The sequence below is a fragment of the Hypanus sabinus genome, chromosome 6 (assembly GCF_030144855.1).
Source record: "Hypanus sabinus isolate sHypSab1 chromosome 6, sHypSab1.hap1, whole genome shotgun sequence".
Classification (NCBI taxonomy): Eukaryota; Metazoa; Chordata; class Chondrichthyes; order Myliobatiformes; family Dasyatidae; genus Hypanus; species Hypanus sabinus.
The window spans coordinates 94417769-94439366 of NC_082711.1; the positions used below are offsets into that span (position 1 = coordinate 94417769).

Here is a 21598-nt window from a genome sequence, read left to right on the forward strand (position 1 = left end):
TATGTTGTTGATACCAATATGTACTATGACCTTAGGCTGTTCACCTTTCCATTTCAGGATATTGTGGACATGATCAGAAACATCCTGTATCCTGGTACGTGGGAGGCAAACTACCATCCGTGTTTCCTGTGTCCACAGAATTGCTTGTCTGACCCCTTAAGTATAGATTCCCCTATTGCTGCTGCCTTCTTCCTTTCCCTACCCTTTTGAACCACAGGGCCAGACTCTGTGCCAGAGGCGCGGCCATTGTTGCTTCCCCCAGGTAGTCTGTAACCCCCCCCCCCCCAACCATACTCAAACCGGAGTACTTATTGTTATGGGGGCAGCCGCAGAGGTACTCTCCAGTATCTGACTCCCTTTCTAAATAACCATCGCTGACCTGTGAGAAATCCCTCTTGGTAAACCTCTGTTGACGCCACTGATGGGCGACGTACAATGGACTAACACTTTCAAAGCTCCCTTTTTTAATAACTGCCGCCGACCTGTGAGAAATGCCTCTTGGTGAAGCTCTGTAGACACTGCTGAGACGCCACATATCTGTAATGAACTGGAGAGGTGGACGAGGCAGAAACAGTAAAAGCTTTGAGGAGGCATTTGGATGGGCCCTTGAATGTCCAGAACATGGAATTAATGCAGTTTTGGGATTAGCATACATAGGCATTATGCTCAGCATAGACACATTGGGTTGAAGGGCTTGTTTCTCCTCCATACAAATCTGACTGAGATTCCTTCTGGTCTTGTAAAAACTATATACATCATATTGTAGAGATGGCAAGATGACTGGATATCACTTGTATCCAGTGTCTTTCATATACTTGCCTATATGCTATCAATAAATGCTGGTGTTATTTTAATTCATTATCATTTCAAAGTGGTCATGTAGAGTCTGGAGGCAATAGGCTGAAGTTCTACTGTGGCTTATCAATAAATCATCTAGCCTAGCACTGCAGTTCTGAGGGGTTACTGCGTTGATAGGTGCAGATTTTTACATGAGATGCTAGCCACAGCGCAGTTTGCATGCTTCCATTTTTCAGTTGGGCAGTAATTGGTACTCGTTGAAAGAATAAAGGGAATTCTTCCCTATCATTCCCTTCAAAGTTAGATAGATATCTGTTCATTTAACCAGTAGATTTTTTAATAGAAATTTGCACATAATTAATGTCATATTTGCCATTTGAAAAGAGTACACGTGAAGTCCGTCAGGAAATTTCTGTAATAATGACGCATGCAAGTATTTCCATGCACCAAAAAGGAAGACTGGAATATATTTCAGGACTTAAAAAAAAAACTGGTAATATTATTTGTATTAATGAAAGCCACTGTGGTTAAAATATTGAGGATGACTACGTCAACTGTTCCACGTTAATTGTTCAAGTATTTTCTTGTAACATGCTGCTCACTTTCCCTCTGGCTAGCCATAAATCAGTTTTTAAGGAGTGCACAGTCTTGCAAGTATCTTCATGATGTCTAGCCAAAGAACTTGTTTTATTTAATTTATTTATTTCTTGAGATACAGCGTAGATTGAGCTCTTCCGGCCCTTCGAGCTGTTCTGCCCAGCAACACCAGATTTAAACCTGGCCTAATCACAGGGCAATTCACAATGACCAATTAACCTTCCAACCGGTACATCTTTGTAAGAAACCAGAACACCCAGGGAAAACTCTCACATTTTATACTTCCCAGTTTAAAAGCGGAGATTGCAGTATATTCAAGAGGTTGCAGCACAACCTTTTCCAGACTTAATGAAACATGTATGACTGCTAGAATTTAAGTTGCAAGAAATTATAAGGCTTTTGAATACTTTTACCACAATATTATTTGAAATAAAAATTTGAATAAAGTCAATTCACTTTTTATTTGTAATTAATAAATCTTTCTTATGCTACAACAATTTGAAGAACTCTGACATCAAAGCCAAATATTTTAGTTGTTTTTGAAGTATTTCTGTGCCATTCATTATGTCTTTGCAATTTTGCAACTGATAAGATTAAGGCTGTGGGACTCTACCATATTATCACTTTCATTTTCTCATTAGTACTTCGCAACATGGTACAGATTGTATTAATTGACATATTGTCTTCTGCTAATTTGGGTATCCTAATAGTCTGATGCCGGATTCAACCCAATTTGTTCAACAATTCCTTCCCCTGGGATCCATCCCATCCCCACAGATTCTGTTCAACATGTAGAGTTTCACCAGCTGCTTGGTTTTGCTCCATTTTCCAGCATCTGCGGTCTATTTTGTGAAAGATAATACAATGCATTGAATTATTAATTCAACACCACAGCAACAGTAGTTCCACACCATTACAGAACTATTTGTAATTCAAATATTCTAATATAAAAGGGATTTAGAGTGAATATATACATATTTAGTTCAGTGAGCCACATACCTTTATTTTATTTAGAGAAACAGCAGTATAATGTGCCCTTCTGGCCCAATGAGCCCATACTGCCTAATGGACAAAAAAGTGGCAGATGGAATACAGTGTTGGGAAATGTATGATAATGCGCTTTGGTAAAAGGAACAAAAGTGCAGACTATTATCTAAATGGGGAGAAGGTTCAAACATCAGAGGTGCAGAAGGACTGAGTCCTTCCACAAGACTCGCAGAAGGTTCATTTACAGGTTGAGTGTGGTAAAGAAGACATATGCAATGTTGGCATTTATTTCAAGGGGAATAGAATAGAAAAGCAAGGAGATAATGCTGAGCATGAATGAGGCTGCACTTGGAGTATTGTCCATATCTCAAAGAAGGTATTGTCATTGAAGGGAATTCAGACGAGGTTCATGAGGATGATTTCTGGAATGAAGGGGTTAACATATGAGGAACATTTGGCAACTTTAGACCTGTACTCACTGGAATTTAGAAGAATACGGGGGGGGGATCTGATTGAAACCTACCGAATGCTGAAAGGACTAGATAGGGTGGATCTGGAGAGGACATTTTCAATGGTGGGTGTATCCAGGACTAGAAGGCACAGCCTTAAAATTTGGGGCAACACTTTAGAACAGAGGATTTTTTTTTTAGCCAGAGAATTGTAAATCTGTGGAATGCTCGACCACAGACTGCAGTTGAGGCTAAGTCCTTGTGTATATTTAAGGCAGAAGTTGATCGTTTCCTGATCGGTCAAGGCATCAAAGGACATGGCAGGAAGGCAGGCGTATGGGGTTGAATGGGATCTGGGATCAGCCATGATGAAATGGCAGAACAGACTCGATGGGCTGAATGACCAAATTCTGCTCCTATGTCTTATATTCTTATGCCTATGTGACTATTAACCTGCTAACCCATACGTCTTTGGAATGTGGAAGGAAACCTATGTGCTCATGGGGAGAATGTACAAACTCCTTACAGACAATGGTAGAATTAAACCTGTGTCACTGATGCCGTAGTACAATTACACCGACTGTGCCCCCTCCCTCATAGTTCACTGTGAAATGCAAGGTGCTTAATGCAAAACCAGTATGTCAGAACAATTCTCTTTTATGGATCTCCAAGCTCTCCTAGTTCCAGGATTGGTAAATTTTCCCATTCTGCTATCAATTCCCCATGCCGTCAACTGAAAGCCCTGTACTGCATAGAAGATTACATAGCTGATACATACACAATGAAGGCAATGTAGTTGACTAGTTGTCAAGTGCATTTGATGAGTGGCAAATAACCTTTGCGACAATAAGGCAGTAATTTAAAAAAAGCAATAAAAATCTGACCCGCTGCTCATTTCTAAATATTTCACTGACAGATGTCCCAAAATGGCTAAGACTCCACTGTTGTTGAAACCATTAGAGGTTGTTAATATATATTCCTCTCTGTGGTATTTATGATACTGTTGGTTCAGATACAGAAGCAGATTCCTGCATGCAGCCACCCTAATAGAACAGTGATTGCATCTATGTCCATAAACATATTTGGGGGATTTTGCACCTATATCAGCATCAAAGGAGAGTTATCAGTAGAGACGCAAGACTAGGGCTAGCCATTGTAGGTTGTACAGTAGCAAAGTCAGGAGTCCAGTCATATTTTAAGCAATCAGTTCAAAAGCAATGGAAAGTAGGTTAGAGGTTAATGCATTTTGTCAGAAACTGTGGAAAAAACAAGCAAAATCTAAGCTTAAAATAATCAGAAACTTGGATCAATAACTACCAAAGGAAAGTACGGCACAGGAACAGGCCCTTCAGCTCAGCATGTGTATGCAGCCCATGATGCCAAATTCAACTGAACCCACTTGCTTACACATGGTACTTGTATTCCTTGTTTTTTGTCAAGATGCCTCTTCAATGCCGCTATCTTATTTTCTTTCACCACTTCCTCTAGCAGCTTGTTTCAGGCACCAACAATGCTGTGTTTAAATAAAAATGCTTTTCAAATCTCTTTAAACTTTGCCCCACTCAACTTAAAGCTATGCCCTTTAATAATGGGGCATAAAGGCATGAAGGGTTTCAGCCTGAAACAACATCTGTTTATTCTTCTCCACAGATGCTGCCTGACCTGTTGGGTTCCTTCAACACTCTCATATGTTGCCTTCTAATTATTATCAAATTCACCGTGGGGAGATAAAGCTTTGACTATTTATGCCTCTCATAATTTTATAAATTTCTCTCAGGTCATCGCTCAATCTAATGCTATCAAACATTTTTTTATACTATAGTTAATGCACTCCAATTGAGGCACATCAATTGGTGAACCTCGCTACACCCTCTCCAAAGCCTCTTCAACCTTCTTAGAGTGTGGCAATGAGAACTGCTTACAATACTGCAAATGTTTTATTTAGCTGCAACTCACATATCTTATAATAAGAAAAACCTGTGAATTCAGGCAGTTACTGAAGGAAAAAGTGGAGATCTGACAGAATATCCCTATGTATCAGAGCCATACAGCTGAGGTAACTTTAAATCTCAGCTTTAGAAATTCCTGCACATGCACTTTGAACTCTTTCATCAGCACATGCTATTCACTGTTTTATTTGTGAAGGGAAGTCTGTACAAGGAAGGTAAACAGTTGATAAGGTTGAGGTATTCATTTCAGAAAGAACTGGATCAGTTTGTGCTCATGTTCATGAATCAAGGCTGCACGGTAGTGTAGCAGCTAGCATAACACTTTACAGCACTAGTGATCAAGATTCAATTCCCACTGCTGTCTTTAAGAAGTATGTATGTTCTCCATGTGACTATGTGGGTTTCTTCCGGGTATTCTGGCTTCCTCCCACAATCCAAAGACACAAGTGTTAGTAAGTTGTGGGCATGCTACACTGGTGCTGGAAGTGTACTGGCACTTGTGGGTCAACCCAGCCTAACCTTGGACTGTGTTTGTCGTTGATGTGAACAACATATTCCATTGTGTGCTTAGGTGTTTCGATGTACATGTGAAAAAGGCAGCTAATCTTTAATTAAAGATAATCCTTGCTTTGGAAAAAGATATCAATACTGATATATTGTTTAAAAATACAACAAAATTAGAACTGAAGATTGCAGATTAATATAAACATTTTAATTTAAATGGTTGACTTGTTGAGTTTTGTTCCCAGAATTATTAGACCTGTAAACCTGTAAACTGGAGTAGAATCAGAGGAGGAGAGGGCTTGCAACTTTAAATTCCTTGTTTTGGAGGACCTGTCCTTGGCTCAGCATGTGAAGTGCAATTACAAAGAAATCATGACAGTGCCCTACTTCCTTTGGAGTTTGCGAAGATTGTTTACATTTACATTATTTATTATTATATTATAATTTGCCCTTTACTGCGCCTGTTGTCTTGGTTATTAATTATTGTACTGTCTTGCACTGTTTTGTGCACTTTATGTAGTTCTGTGTAGGTCTCAAGTCTAATGTAGTTTTGTGTTGCTTCATGTAGCACCATGGTCCTGGAGGAACATTGTTTCGTTTTTACTGTGTACTCTACCAGCAGTTTTGGTTGAAATGACAATAAAAGCAAATTGACTTGACTTGACCTCAACATGACATCTAAGACACTGATGAACTTCTACAGATGTGTAGTGCATTGGCTGGCTGCATCACAGCTTGGTATGGAAACACCAATGCCCTTGAATGGAAAATTGTCCAAAAAGTAGTGGATACAGTGCATCAGCGGTAAAGCCCTCCCGACTATTGAGCACCTTTACACAGAGCGTTGTCACAGGAAAGCAGCATCCATTATCTGGGATCCCCATCATCCAGGCTACATTGTTTTCTTGCTGCTGCCATCAGGAAGAAGGTACAGGAGCTTCAGAACTGATGACGCCAGGTTCAGGAACGGTTATTACGCCTCAACATCAGGCTCTTGACCCAGAGGAGATAACTTCACCTGCCCCATCATTGAAATGTTCCCACAACCTTTGGACTCACTTTCAAGGACTCTTCATCTCACGTTCTTGATTTTATTTACCATTATTATTTTTTTCTGTTTGTATTTGCATAGTTCATTGTCTGTTGCTCACTGGTTGAACGGCAAAAATTGGTGAGACCTTTCTTTGATTTGGTTATGGTTATTATTCTATAAATTTACTGGGTATGCCCAAAAGAAAGAGAATCTTTGCATCATATATGATAACATATATGTACTTTGATAATAGATTTACCTTGAACTTTGACCTTGAGTACTGTCTGTGATTGCGTTTTCTCCTAGGACCGTGTGGATTGCCCCCAAATGCTCTGGGTTTTTTTTTTTCCCCTTACATTCCAAATACATGTATGTTGATAGGTTAATTGTCAGCTGTATTACACTAGTGTGTAGTTGAGCAGTACAGTCAGGGTGGATTTGATGCGATTCTGGAAAGAATAAACTTTGTGTTTTTAGTTGACCGATATTTGGAGGACTGAAGGCCAGATTACCTGCTGCATGACTTTGATCCTGTATCTCTGAATCCTCCTAAATTTGTTGCTATCAGTTGAAAAATGGTAAACAATGCAAGTATTAGGTCAGTGCTGGACTCCAGTGCAAGGTTGAGTTCATCAGTGGTTTAGCAGCTTGATTAATATTGGCTAGGAAATAGAATTCTTCAGTTTCTGCTGGTGTTATATTGACATGCGTAAGTAAAGAGCACAGTCAGTCCAGTGCTTTTAAACGCTAAAAGAAACTTCTTCCACAAATCTCACTTGCAGCCTTACAGATGTTAAATGGTGTCTGTGAACTCGGGAGTTGAGCCCTTACTGTAGCACGTGCAGCGTGTTCTTGAAGTCAGAGTGAAGTAGTATCTGGTTCTGGTCATTTTCATACCATTGGTGTTTCTCAGAGTATGTCTGGGGTGTGAGCACTGTTATATTGCAGTGGAAATCCCACTTGATGTCAATGGTCAGTGAGAGCTGCTTGAGGGAAGCAATGGTAGATTGGCACTTGGTTCAATGCTGAAAGCTTTGTGCAGCTTTTGGGCACTGAGGTTATTTCTGCATGTGCCTAGTGGAATGGGATCCTTCAATATTACGTACATAGTCACAGGGTCCTCTCCTCCACCATTTGTCACCTGCCTTCTTTCTGCGGCCATCCCATGAGCATGGGCTGATCAGATAATTATCCTGGTCCTGCAGCAGGTAATGGACACTGGAGAATTATGTACAGAACCCTGAACATTCACTAGTAGTTCTTCAGATAATGACAGACTCATTAAGATAGTGTTGAAACAACATCGTGGTTTGGACTGCTGAGTGCCAGATGATATACACATACACATGCAAGTGCTGGTGAGTAATGATCTAATGAGAGCGAGCATGACTGCTACCTGTTTGGTAATGAATGACAGTGCTATCATTGATTCATCCACCATCAACAGACCATCATTAACCATTGACCAGTGCAGACAAGCTTAATAATACCACAGATTCTAAAAAGGGTCAGTGGTCAGTATTTTGGTTTGAGTTCCCATATCTCCCCTTACTTATTTACTTACTGCGCATTACGCCACTAGTCTTTAGGGTCTTCCATCTCTGGCGGTGTTCAGGGCTTCCTTCATCATGTCAGTAGCTTCCTCTCAGTTTTCACTACTGTCAGTCATGCATGTCCCTGGTGGAGACTCAGGAATACCATCATGTTCAAATATAGAAGAATTCTTCATTGCTGTTTTCATTACAATTTTGTTTTACCAGTCAGAATTGTTAGCCTTGAGCTGAATCACTGAGGACCGGTGGACCACTCTTAGTCTGGCATCTACCCTTTGACCTATTTGCCATGGGTGACCCTACCAAGAGCCAAAGCATGAGATCCTGACTCCAGCCAACATAGCTCTCTGGGTCATTGAGGCATGCAAGCCTTCAAACCAGGACAAGGTTGTGATTCTCTTGGACGCATAGCTCCATGAGTGACAAACTATTGATCAAGACTGTAATAGAATTATCTGCTTATATTACCTAAACCATGACCTAAGTATGATATCTACAGTCTGCAATCAACACCCAATCTTACTAGCTTATTCATCCATACCCTCAAGCATGAGTGTACCTAATAAAATGGCCAGTGAGTGTATGTTTGTGGTCTTCTGCTACTGTAGCCCGTGCATGTCAAGGATCGATGTGTTGTGCATTCAGAGATGCTCTCCTGCTCACCACTGTTGTAATGCATAGTTATTTGAGTTGCTGTCACCTTTCTGTCAGCTTGAACCAGTCTGGTCATTCTCCTCTGACCTCTTTCATTAACAAGGCATTTTCACCCACAGAACTGCCACTCATTGGATGTTTTTTTCCCCCATTTTTTTACACCTTTCTCTGCAAGGTGGATGAAAATCCCAGGAGATCAGCAGTTTCTGAAATGTGTAAGCCACCCTGTCTGGCACCAACTATCAAAGTCACTTGGGTCACACTTCCTGCGGCTCTTGAGGAAATATAGACTGCCTTAGGAATTGCTGCTGCAGTTCTATACTGCAGTCATTGAGTCTGTCCTGTGCACCTCCATCACTGTGTGGTTTGAAGCCGCCACCAAGCAGGATAGAACCAGACTACAGCGCACAGTGAGGACTGCCGAGCGCATCATTGGAGCCTCCCTGCCCTCTATTGTGGACCTGTACTCTTCCAGGTTGAAGAAGAGGGCAGGGAACATCATAAAGGACTCCTCCCATCCTGCGCACGGACTGTTTTGAACTGCTTCCGTCTGGTAGGCGCTTCAGATCCCTCCAGACTAAGACTAATAAGCACTGGAGAAGTTTTTTCCCTACTGCGGTCACTTTGCTGAACAGTTAACTGCCGGTTAACTGTCGGCTAACTATTACTTGGATTGCGCTACTTGTATGTATAATCTATATTTTCATTTATATTTATCATTATTATTGTTATGAGCAGAGAGACAACATCTGCCGGAAGTAAATTCCTTGTGTGTGTACAGGGTACTTGGCGATTAAAGTCTGATTCTGATTCTGATAATGATGTTTGGTCTGTACCTTGACCATGCCTGCATGTTTTTATGCATTGATTTGCAGTCACATGATTGGCTGATTAGCTATTTGCATTAATGAGTAGATGTACCAGTGAACCTAATAAAGTTGCCATCGAAAGTATATTATCTATGATACACTTACAGAAAGTAGGCAGGTCATTATGCTTTTATAACATCTCCGTGTATTTCCCAAACATATGTGTGTACTCAAATTATTTGCTGATGATTTGTGAGTTGTACAGTTTAGAAACAAGCCCTTCAGACTTTGTGTCCATGCTCATCATCAAGTCTATCAATACCAATCCCACTAATTTTGTGTCCTTTTGTGGCTTGCTCGTTCAAATGCCTGCCCAGATGCCTCAACTGTTTCTGTCTCTGCTTCAACATCCTCTGACAGATCATTCCAAGTTACCAACGACTCTTTGTGTAGAAAATATGCCCCTCATCCTCCCTTCATCTTAACCCATGCTCTCCAGTTATAGATACACTTACTATGGGAAACAGACACTGGCTGCCTAATTTATTTGTGCCTCTATCACGTCATCTCAGCCTCCAGGAAAAAAAGTCCTGAGTTCCGTTCTATGGGTGAGATGTTGAATCAACATTTTGTTTGCTTTCTTGAGTGGGCATGAAAAATCATATGATCTTCTTGTGCTTTGACAAAATTTTCTCCCAGAGCCTTTATTATTAAAAAGAGATTATCTCATCGTGATTACATTGTTTTTTTTTTATTTTGTGGAACTTTGTGTTGTGCAAAGCAGCTGCTGCATTTCCTACATAACAGAACCAAAAATATATTAGAACATAGAACATAGAATAGTACAGCACAACGCAGGCCCTTCGGCCCACATTGTTGTGCCAACCTTTAAACTCTGCTTCCCATATAACCCTCCACCTTAAATTCCTCCATATACTTGACTAGTAGTCACTTAAATTTCACTGTATAAAATATTTGTAGGGATCTGGTATGTGGGCCTTCAATGTAAGAACATTTGAGTGCAAGAGCAAGGATATCTTGAAACAGAATCAGATTTATTATCACTGCAATGATATGAAATTTGTTTTAATGCAGTAATATAGTGCAAAGACATAAAATAATTTAAATTATAAAAAATACATATTTCAAAAAGAAAGGAATAATGAAGTCTTGGAATAATGTGGTCTTGGAGTAGCGCAGTAGCATAGTGGTTAGCACAAGGCTTTGCAGTCAGTGATCAGGGTTCAATATTGTCTGTACATTCTCCCTGTTACCACGTGGATTTCCTCCAGGTGCTCTTGCTTCCTCCCACATTCAAAAGACGTACCAGTTGGTATGTTAGTTGGTCATTGTAAATTGTCCCATGGTTACGCTTGGGTTAGATCAGGGGTTGCTGGGTGATATGGCTCGAAAGTCTGGAAGGGTTTAATCAATGCTGAATCTCAATAAATATGTATGCATACACGTAATGATAGACTTGCAACAACATCATGGGCACACAGCATACTCAGGCAAGTATAGACGATATACAATTTTTACAAGAAAGAGAACAACTGGAACCAAAGTAGTCATAGTGTTGTTAAAATGCAGAGATTAGGGTTTTGCTGCTTTGTTCTGAGTTTGTGACCTGTTCAGAAATCTGATGGCAGAGAGGAAGAAGCTATTTGTTGTTGCAAAAGTTCAAGGCTTTGGTGAGACCCCAAGTGTAAAGTTGTGTGCAAACTTTGTCTCTTTGTGGAGAGATTTATTTTGCCAATGTGAATGGGAAGACATACGTTCACAGGGACTTTAATAAAATGAGAAGGGATCTTATGAAAAGCTGTGTGATTTTAATAAAACTGAATACAGGGTGGAACTCCCAGTGGTTGAGGAATCCTGATCCAGCTGTGATTGCCTCAGGGTATGGTGTATGCTATTTGGAAATGAGATCAGCAGAGATTTCTTCACCCAAAAGGTGACAACTCCCCCAAAGAAGAATCAGAATCAGGTTTATTATCATTGACAGGTGTGGATTTGGTTGTTTTGCAGCAGCAGTACAATAAAAAATATTTTGTTGCAAAATTCAAGTACGAATGCAAAAGACAAGTATTGCAGTATTCATGGGTCATAGACTGTCCAGCAAATCTGATGGTGGAGGGGAAGAAGCTGTTCAAACACTTGAGTGTGGGCACCTATGTTCCGCCCACCAGAAAAAGTGGGATCTCTTGGTGGCTTCCATTTCAATTATACTTCTCACTGCCATTCCGACACATCAGTCCAGTCCACGGCCTCCCCTATTGCTGTGATTAGGCCACACTCAGCTTGGAGGAGCAACACCTTATATTCCATCTGGGTAACCTCCAACCTGATGGCATGTACATTGATTTCTCAAACTTCTGGTAATTGCCCTTCCCCCCAACCCCCCACCATTCTCCATTCCCATTTCCTCTCTCACCTTATCTCCTTACCCACCCATTACCTCCCTCTGGTGCTCCTCCCCCTTCCCCTTCTTCATTCTGTCCTCTCCTATCAGATTCCCCCTCTCCAAACCTTTATCTCTTTCACCAATCGACTTTCGAGCTCTTTACTTCATCCGTCCCCCTTCCCTGGTTTCACCAATCAACTACTACCCTGTACTTCTTCCTCTCCTCCCCCCCATCTTATTCTGACTTCTAATCTATTTTTCTCCAATCCTACTGAAGGGTCTTGGCCCATAACATCGACTGTTTACTCTTTTCCATAGAAGCTGCCTGGCCTGCTGAGTTCCTCCAGTGCTTTGTGTGTATTACTTTGATTACCAACATCTGCTGATTTTCTCTTATTTGAGTGTGTGTCTTGAGGCTCCTGTGCCTTCTCCCTAATGGTAGTAATGCAAAGAGGACATGTCCCAGGTGGTGAAGTCCCAGATAATGATGGATGCCAAGTTTTACAGGCTCTGTTTCCTAAAAATGTCCTCAGTAGTGGAGAGGATTGTGCCTGTTATGAGCTGGCTGGGTCTATAGCCGTCTTCAACTTCTTGCAATCCTGTTCATTGAGCCTCTATACCAGCTTGAAATGCAACCAGTCAGAATGCAATTCACAATAGATCTGCAGAAGTTTGCCGGAGACTTTGGTGACATACCAAACTTCCTCAAATTCCTTATGAAGTAGAGATCCTGGTGTGCATTCTTCATGATCAAATTAATGTGTTGGGCCTAGAATAGATCCTCTGAGATGTTGACACTCAGGAACCTGAAGCTGCTCACTCTTTTCACTGCTGATCCCTCAATGAGGACTGGTGTGTGTTCCTTTGACTTCTCTGTCTTGAAGTCCACAGTCAGTTCCTTGGTTATGTTGACGTCAAATGCAAGATTGTTATTGTAACACCACTCAACTAGCCTATTTATTTCATTCATGTAAGTCTCCCATTCCCATCTGAAATTCTGTGATTTAATGGATGGTGTTTGAGATAAGTCTAGCCGCACAGTCATGAGGGTAGAGAGGGTAAAGCAATGGGCAATGGCAGCCATCACTAAAGGAGGAAGCAAATATATTTCTTGATGTTAAAGGTTCAAAAGGTATAGAAAGAAAGCAGAAATGTGGCACTAAGGTGGGGCAAGATTTTGATAACCTACTCCAACTCTTATTTCATTGCTTTTACCCATAGATAATGAAAGATACAAAGTATGGTTGAGCCTGTCTGCCTGACTGGGTCAAAATCCTGAAATTTCTGTCTTAGCTTTGTAAAAACATCATTACCTTCAAGTTCCAATGTGACTTTCAGCAATCCAAAACACAGCACCACTCGCCGAGCATTGTCTAGGATTATTAGCTCAAAGAGTTAACTAAAGCAAACTGTACAGATGGGACAAGAGGGTCTACCCTGGGACCCTCACATTAATGTTGTCACAAATAAGGCACACCACCAACTCTACTTCATTTAGAAGTTTGTGGCGGTGTGGTATGTCAAAAAAGACTCCAGCAAATATCTACGGATGTATGGTGAGGAGCAATTTCAAAATGAAGTTTATTATCATGGGCATATGATGTGAAATTTGTAAACTCACCAGTTTTCTCACCGCCTGCTATGAAGGCTTCAAAGTGCAGAATCAAAAGTGGCTGCATAGGGTTGTAACTCAGTCAGCTCCATCACAGGCACAATCCCCCTTGTTACCAAGGACATTTTCAAAAGGCAGTGCCTCAAGAAGGTGGCATCGATCAGTAATGACACTTACCCTCTGGGACATGCACTCTTCTATTGTAGCAATGATTACAGCTCGGGGCGTTCTGGAGTTTGGAGTTAAATTCCAGCACTGTTCTGAAAGGCATGTCTGTGCATCCTCTCCGTGGAATGCATGGGTTTTCCCCATATTCTCTGCTTTCTTCCCACACTCCAAAGACATACCGGGTAGGTTAATTGGTCTTTGTAAGTTGCCTCGGTTAGGGTTAAATCAGGTTTGTTGGGGATTGTAGGGGTAGTGTGACTTGAAGGGCTGGGAGGGCCTAGGTGGTGTTGTATCAGTAAATAAAATATAATAAAGAATTCTCATTAGTACCATCAGGGAGGAGGTTCAGGAGCCTGAACACTCAACATTTTAGCAACAGCTTCTTCCCCTCCACCTGAATTATCCATGAACGCTACCTTGCTAGTTCCTCTTCTGCGTGATTTATCTAGTTTAGTCATTTTGATCCCTTGCACTGCATTGCTCTTACAAAATAACATCACTACATACTGCATGTCAGTGATAATCTGATTCTGATTCACTGTGCTGCAGCACTAAGTTTCAAAAGTTCAAAGGAAATTTATTATCAAAGCTTGCATATATATGTCATCAAATACACACCTGTGATTTATTTTCTTGTGGGCAATCACAGTAAGTACAAGGAACATTGTAGAATCAATGAAAGACTGTTCCTAACAGGACAGATAAACAACCAATGTGTGGAAAAACAACAAACCATGCAAATAATGAATGGAACAAGAAAAGGGCATTGGTGTTTCCATTCCAGGCTGTGATGCAACTAGTCAACATACTCTCCACCATACAGCTATAGAAGTTTGTCAAAGTTTTAGATGTGTTGAATCTTCACAAACTTTTAAGAAAGAGGCACTGCTATGCTTTTTTCATAATGGCACTTACCCAGGACAGATCCTCTGAAAAGATAACATCAAGGAATTTAAAGTTACTGACCCTCTCTATCTCCAATCCCCTAATGTGGGTTGGCTCATGGACCTCTGATTTCCTCCTCCTGAAATCAATAATCATCTCCTTGGCCTTGCTAACATTGAATGGGAAGTAAAATTACTCAGCTATATTTTCAATGTCCCTGCAATGTGCTGATTTGTCGCCACCTCTGATATGGCCAATGACATCAGGGTATTTAAAAATGGCATTGGAACTGTGTGTGGTCTCACAGTCATAAACATAAACCAAGTAGAGCAGAGGGCTAAGCACGCAGACTTACCAATCTGACAATCCAAACTGACTGGGGTCGGCAAGAAAGGAAATCAGTGATCCAATTGCCCAAGTAAGTATTGAGGCCCAGGGCTTATTCCAGGTCTTGGTATTCTTTCAATTTATGTGGTGTTTGTTTCAAATGCTTCTCTTTTCTATGAGGATTTATATGCTCAATTCAGATCCACTTATTTCAACTACTTGTAGAATGACATTCATGGAAAGCTCTCGTCATGTTAAGAGGGAACTGTTATTTCAGTAAGCTTGTTTTCTGAGGTTGTACTTTCAGTCCCTATTCACTATTATACAAGACAAATTGTTAGAAACCTTTTATCCACTAAAAGGTAAAAATTGCTTGGGATCTTTTGATGTATGGAATTCTGATCAGGGCATTAGGTTTGCATTTGAAAAGCTTGCTTAACATTCGCTGTTAAGCCTTGTGCATTAATGGCCATTTAGGTAAAATATTAGTAGGTGCCCAGTAACTGCAACTCCCACAGCAAAATTGCTGCCATCAGAAAAGGAAAGGAGATAGATGACAAAAGAAATGTCAAGATTTAGAAGCAATCTTCACATTGACGAAACCAAATTGATTGTTGTGTGTGTGTTAAGATGCATTGCAACACTCACTCTACAGTTTTAATGTTTCCTGTTTTGAACTATGATTTGTACTCAACTTCACAAAGACATGCCCTGATGAAAGTTCTCGGCCCAAAACACTGACTGTACTCATTTCCATAGATGCTGCCTGGCTTGCTGAGTTCCTCGAGCATTTTTGGACCTGTTGCTTGGATTTCCAGCATTTGCAGATTTTCTCTTGTTTCTAAATGCTAAAGTAGTCTTTAAATCAGGAATGACAGTGAAGGCTGTTTCCATTGTAATACTGCAGGACATCACAGCAGCACAACAGTAATACACTTAAGTAAACACTGTATAATTACCAGGTTATTACCATTAATGGCAATGCACCTTGGAAAGGGGGAGGAAAACCTAGGGGTCCAACACCCAGACAAATCATCCTTGGCACTATTTACAAATGCCATTAATGCACAGCTGCTGCAAAGATTCAATTGCTCAAAGTCCGCAACATTTTGCATACCTTCCTGACATTACTACTCCAGTATACATCTCCAAGTATTGAGGTTCCTTCATTTGATTGACTTCAATGATTAACAAATTGCTCATTCAAGTTAAATTAATTAGTGACGATTTAAAAGGACAGTAATTGTATTTAAACTCTTTTATCTTGCCTCATTTGAATGTCATGTAAGCCTGTCTCTGCAATGTACAGAAAAGGTTTCATATTTTGGAATTAAAATTTATATGTAATGCATTGATATGTCTACAAGTTTTTCTTCACTATCACCTCTGGAAGAACCCTGCTTTAAAAAAAAGCATCCATTTAATTTTTTGGCCTTATGTGAATGCTGCTGACTGCCATGTCCCAGGCTGCAGGAACATATGTTAAGGGATGCACCGAAAACTGTGCAGCCAAAGCAAAGGTTTCAAGAGAACACCTGCGCTCTCGAGTCCTCCTGCCACTGGACACTGAGGTGTTGCATCCTGTGTAACAGCCTCTCAATGCCATAAGAGGCATTACTGCCTTATAAATAAGATGTTAGATTTACAGACATTAGGAATGTAAAGAAACATTTGTATGGATGTTATTGTATTTCCTACATACACATTTTGAGAATTAATTTCAATTTTGAAATTTAAAATATCAGCCTTTTACACTATGGAGTTGGTATAGATTGGAAGTAGGATGTGCCACACTTGATGTTTTTCTCACTGTACCTGATATAAGAGAAAAACTGAACAAGAGGCACCTCTCTATCTTCCCCTCCTTCTGTTAACTGAGAGGACATCAACAGGATTCTGTTGAATATTAGCTGTCCTACAAAAAGTTCTTTCCTAATTGAAGGCTCTTATCGAGTGTAAGAATGAAATATTATCTACATTCAGCATTAACACTGGAATGAATCAATCACCTATTGGCTCTGGCAACATTCTGTTCTTCTCCATTCTGCTTTACAAAATGATCAGTCTGGCTCACAGGTTAAACAAGATGAAAAGCAGGTTGTTTAAGTCCAGGTGACTTCAATATATTGAGAAGCTCACCAGCTCATGACTTGGAATCTGCTCTTTGCTGACAGTGCTGTATTAAGCTCTTGCTTGCCTGATGAAATGAAGATCGTGTTCTCTGATGCATTGTACCAAGTTTGACATGCAGAAATTAGCAATGAGAACATGTTTCAGGTCACATGTTATTAACGTCACACCAAGTCAATATTGTGGTGCAGACACTGTTCTGTTGTCTCAGATAAACTCTGTTCAGCTCACCAAATCCTGAGAGACAACAAAAGGAAAATGAAAAGACTCACATCACCTTTGTTGCTTCAGATGCTCAAAATAAGTTTGCCAAAAGTTTACAAGAAGGTTGCAGGGTCTGGAGGATCAGAATTGTAAGGGAAGATTGAATACGTTATAGGACTGTATTGTTCAGAACATAGAAGATTGAGAAGAGATTTGATAGAGGTAAACAAAATTATGAGTGGTATAGATAGGGTAAATGCAAGCAGTTTCTTTCCACTGAGATTGGGTGGGACAACAACCAGAGGTCATGGGTTAAGGGTGAAAGTTTAAGGGGAATTTAAGGGGAAACTTCTTCACTCATAGGGTCAAGAGTGTGTGGAATGAGCTGCCAGCACAAGTGGTCTATGCAAGCTTGATTTCACTATTTAAGAGAAATTTGGACAGGTACATGGATAAGAGGGATATGAAGGGCTATGGTCCCTGTGCAGGTCAAAGGTTCATTTATTATCAAAGTACGCAACTCTGAAATTCATCTTCTCCAGATAACCAAGAGAGAAAAGAATAGCAACAAGATCATCAATCCCAAAAATACCCTGTCTCCCACACAAAAAAAAACAAACAGAAGTGGAACACCAAATGATCTCCAAACTGCAAGTCACAGGCTCCAACTGTTCCAGAAACACATTCAAGATGGAAAAACAGATATGAAAGACATAAAAGAAATGAAATAAATAGTTTTGTGATCTATCCAATGGGAGAAGGCAGTTTATATGTTTTTGGCATAGACTAAATGGGCCGAAAGGCCTGTTTCTGTGGTGTACTTCTCTATGACTTGTTCCAGTGCCACTTGGGACTCACCATGCACTACAAATCAAAACTCTGGATTTATTAAGATAACGAACGTATGCTGATATACCAACTAGATAGCTCTAGGATTTGAAACAAGTACAGTATAACAAATAAAAGTTTGGTTTCGCTTATGTGCAAAGTCCAAAAAGAGAATGATGCCATCCATTGCACAACAGTTCATTTGTCACAATTTCTGGCAAAACTGGCATAATGCCACTACCATCTTCCTCTTCCTCTTAGCATTTTAAAGGGTTAGCCCTCATGTTGGTACCTGGTCTATTTCACCATCGCTGTCACGACCACCTCCTCTTCCCACATTACCATAATGAGTGCAGTTAATCTGAAACTTGCCCTCTTTACCTTCCTCCTTCTCAATATCCCGGACCTCAAACATTCTTTTCTGATAAAACATCAACTGGATAGCATTAGAAAGATTCCAGCAGAAATTTTCCAGGATGCTGCCTGGAATGGAGAGCTGCTTGAGCGAGAGATTGAATAGACTGGGGCAAAATAAAAATCTGCTGGTGAAACTCAGTGGGTTTAACAATATCTGTGAGATGAAAGGAACTGTTGACATTCTGAGTCAAACCACTGCATCTGGACTCAGAATGAAAATAGCCAGTATAAAGAGGATGGGGTGGAAGGGGGGGGGGGGTGGACATTAGATATTGAGTGGGCTTCACCATTCAATCATACCTGATTTGTTTTTCCCTATCAACCCCATTCTCCTGTTTTCTCCCCAAAACCCCTGTATCCTTACTAATCAAGAATCTGTTGTAAATACACCCAGTGAATTAGCCTCCACAGCCGTTATTATTAATTCAATATATCCACCACTCTCTGGCTAAAGAACCTCCTTCGCATCTCTGTTCCAAAGAGGCATCCTTTTATTCTAAGGCTGTGCCCTCTGGCCCTAGAATGTCCCACTATTGGAAACACCTTCTGCACATCCAGTCCAATCAGGCCTTTCAATATTCAACAGGTTTCAATGAGATCCTCGCCTTCAACCTTCTAAACTCCAGCAAATGCAAACCCAAAGCCATCAAACACTCCTCATATATTAACCATTTCAGCCCCATGATTATTCTTGTAGACATTTCCTGGACCCTCTCCAACATCAGCACATTCTTGCTTTGATATGGGGCCCAGAAGCAGTCACAATACTCTAGATATGGTCTGCCCAATGCTTTAGAAAACCTCAGCACTACATCCTTGATTTATATTCTAGTCCTCACAATGCATGCTAGCATTCCAATTGCCTTCCTTACCACTGACTCAACCTGTAAATTAACCTTCAGGAATCCTGCAGTAGGCCTCCTGAGTCCCTTTGCACCTCTGATTTCTGGATTATCTCCCTATTTATAAAATAGTGTATGCCTTTATTACTTCTATCAGATTGCATACCCCCTTTTCTCTATGCTTTTCCATCTGCCACTTCTTTGCCTATTCTCCTAATCTGTCCAAGTCATTATCAGAATCCCTGCTTCCTCAACACTTCTTGCTCCTCCACCTATTTTTGTTTCATCTGCAGATTTGGCAGGAAAACGATCGATTGCATCATCCAGATCATTAACATATAATGTGAAAAGTGGCAATCAACAACAACCCCACTGTGGATTTGAGAAAAGTCTAATTTGTCATCCAGGCATATTACACCCTTAGGGATTTAAGAGTGATTTCAACAATTTTAAGTAATAGTTATAACTGCCACAATTTAAATTGATCATTTGCTTCTTTGGCTCATTTTCATTCTCACCTGCCTGTTTAGTTGATCTCTCCTGATTTCTACCCTATGATACAGTCATAGAAAGGTACAGCACAGAAACAGGCCCTTCAACTCATCTCATCCCTGCCAAACCATTTAATCTGCCTACTCCCTTTGATCTGCATCGGGACCGTAGCACTCCACACCCCTACTATCCATGTACCTCTCCAAACTTCTCAAATGTTGAAATTGAGCTCACATGCACCACTTGATAGGCCTTTCTTTCTCTTCTTGTTCTACATTTTAAAATCATTTTATCTTCAGCTTCTGTGCTTTTTAAAAATCAAATTCAATGGCTTTCTAAGTGTTGAGGGATACTAACTTTCCTTTCAGTATTTTCTGAGGCGAAGTTAAGATGGTGCTATACAGCGACTCCTTTGCTTGCATCTTCTGAAACAGCTCTATTTCCATCTTTAATGTCTTTATTTTTCCCTTTCAGTGCTCTTTCGAAGACCCTGACCTGGAGTTACATGCTGACTGCGGTTCTTTGCTGGAACAGGACCCGCTCTTGAGGTTTCAGTACTGACCGTTGTTCGGCACGCCAAGGGTTTGTCCTGAGAGTCCGGTTCAGATTTGGAAGTCTAAGATCTTGAGGCACTGGAGACGGGTGGATTGAAGGTCAGTGTCATGGCAGGAGATCCATGTGTCGTTGGTGGAGTCCAAAGACCTGAGATCTGTGAGAGCTTTGGGAATAGAGCTTGGAAAAAGCGGCGTAATGGACTTTAACATCGTAAACCAGCGAGTTGTTTGTTATGTCTGCCCACTCGCTGGGAAAAATGGAGATACCCCCTTCTCCCTTATTAGGTCGAATGTCGAATGAAACGTGAAGTCTGCAAGTCTGTGTCTTTGCATACATTTCAGAATGTATATTGTATATATTTCTCTGGCATTAAATTGGACCTTTGAACCTTTGAGATATGTTTTTATTCCAGCCAGCACTTCCCCTCATATGTTGCAGAAGCAGCATGATTAAGATCCCAGTGGTTTATGTATTTCTTCTTACTAATTTTCTACTCTTTTCTTTCCTCTCCCCTCTTCTGAAAGGCTTGTATCGTCCTTCACCAAAGGTGATGCCAATTAACTCTGTCTAACTTGATGAAATGACTATTATTTATATGTGACCTTGGACTTTACCTGAGAATTTTTTCTAATAAATGACCCTGCCAGTGCACTTGAAATTCCTACTTAGAAGGTTCAAGTATCTTCTGTGACTGGCGTAAACCTATCTGAGCTTTTGAGAAGATTTTTTTTTTGTTTCAACATTTTCTAGAATGGCTACAAAGAATAAAGCAGGGTTAATTGGATCTGTACAGCTCATGCACTGAGGTCTCAAGAGAATCTGTTGTAATCCTGTAACTTTTCCAGTTGGCTATTATCCAGATTTTCAGACGTCATACTGCTTTGAAGCCTTGGGATTATTGATAGGCATACATCACATTTTTAACGTGATTTCTTTTGCAAATTCACCAGCTGCAGTAGAATATAAATGCAATACATTACATATGAAGAAATGTAAAGGGATTAGATCCATTTCAAATAGTTTAGGTTTCCCTTTAATTGCTGTAAATCCCTTTTAAAAATGGATTTAAAAGATCCAGCTGTCAGCAGTGAATCTGTAAAATGGGTGAACAGGTTTTGAAATATTTACAGAAAATATAATCTTCAGATCTCTAATCAGATCGAACAATTTTGGAAAGTGCAGACCATTTGTGCTGTTCACTGGTGTTCTTTACTCTACTGGAAAATGTGCAAGGCTCACATGCCAACGTGAAATACATTGGCTAGCGTGCAAAACCCTAATGTTTACAATGCACACCAGCTGTGCACTGATTACAGCCAGGCTGTGAAAAAACAGTTATGCCCTGGCGTGAATGTAAGGACATCTGTTAAAGCTGTCCTGCTCTAACTAAAAGAAGTGTGG

General features: G+C 40.5%; 1 long non-coding RNA gene across 1 annotated transcript in view; it reads left to right on the top strand.

Moving 5' to 3' along the window:
- The window catches only part of LOC132395703 (uncharacterized), an 85109-nt gene that overhangs the window by 11293 nt on the left and 52218 nt on the right, over positions 1-21598 (top strand). Inside the window, exon 2 of the long non-coding RNA XR_009512718.1 lies at positions 20117-20295. This is a non-coding gene — a long non-coding RNA (uncharacterized LOC132395703). The remainder of the gene's footprint in view (positions 1-20116; positions 20296-21598) is intronic.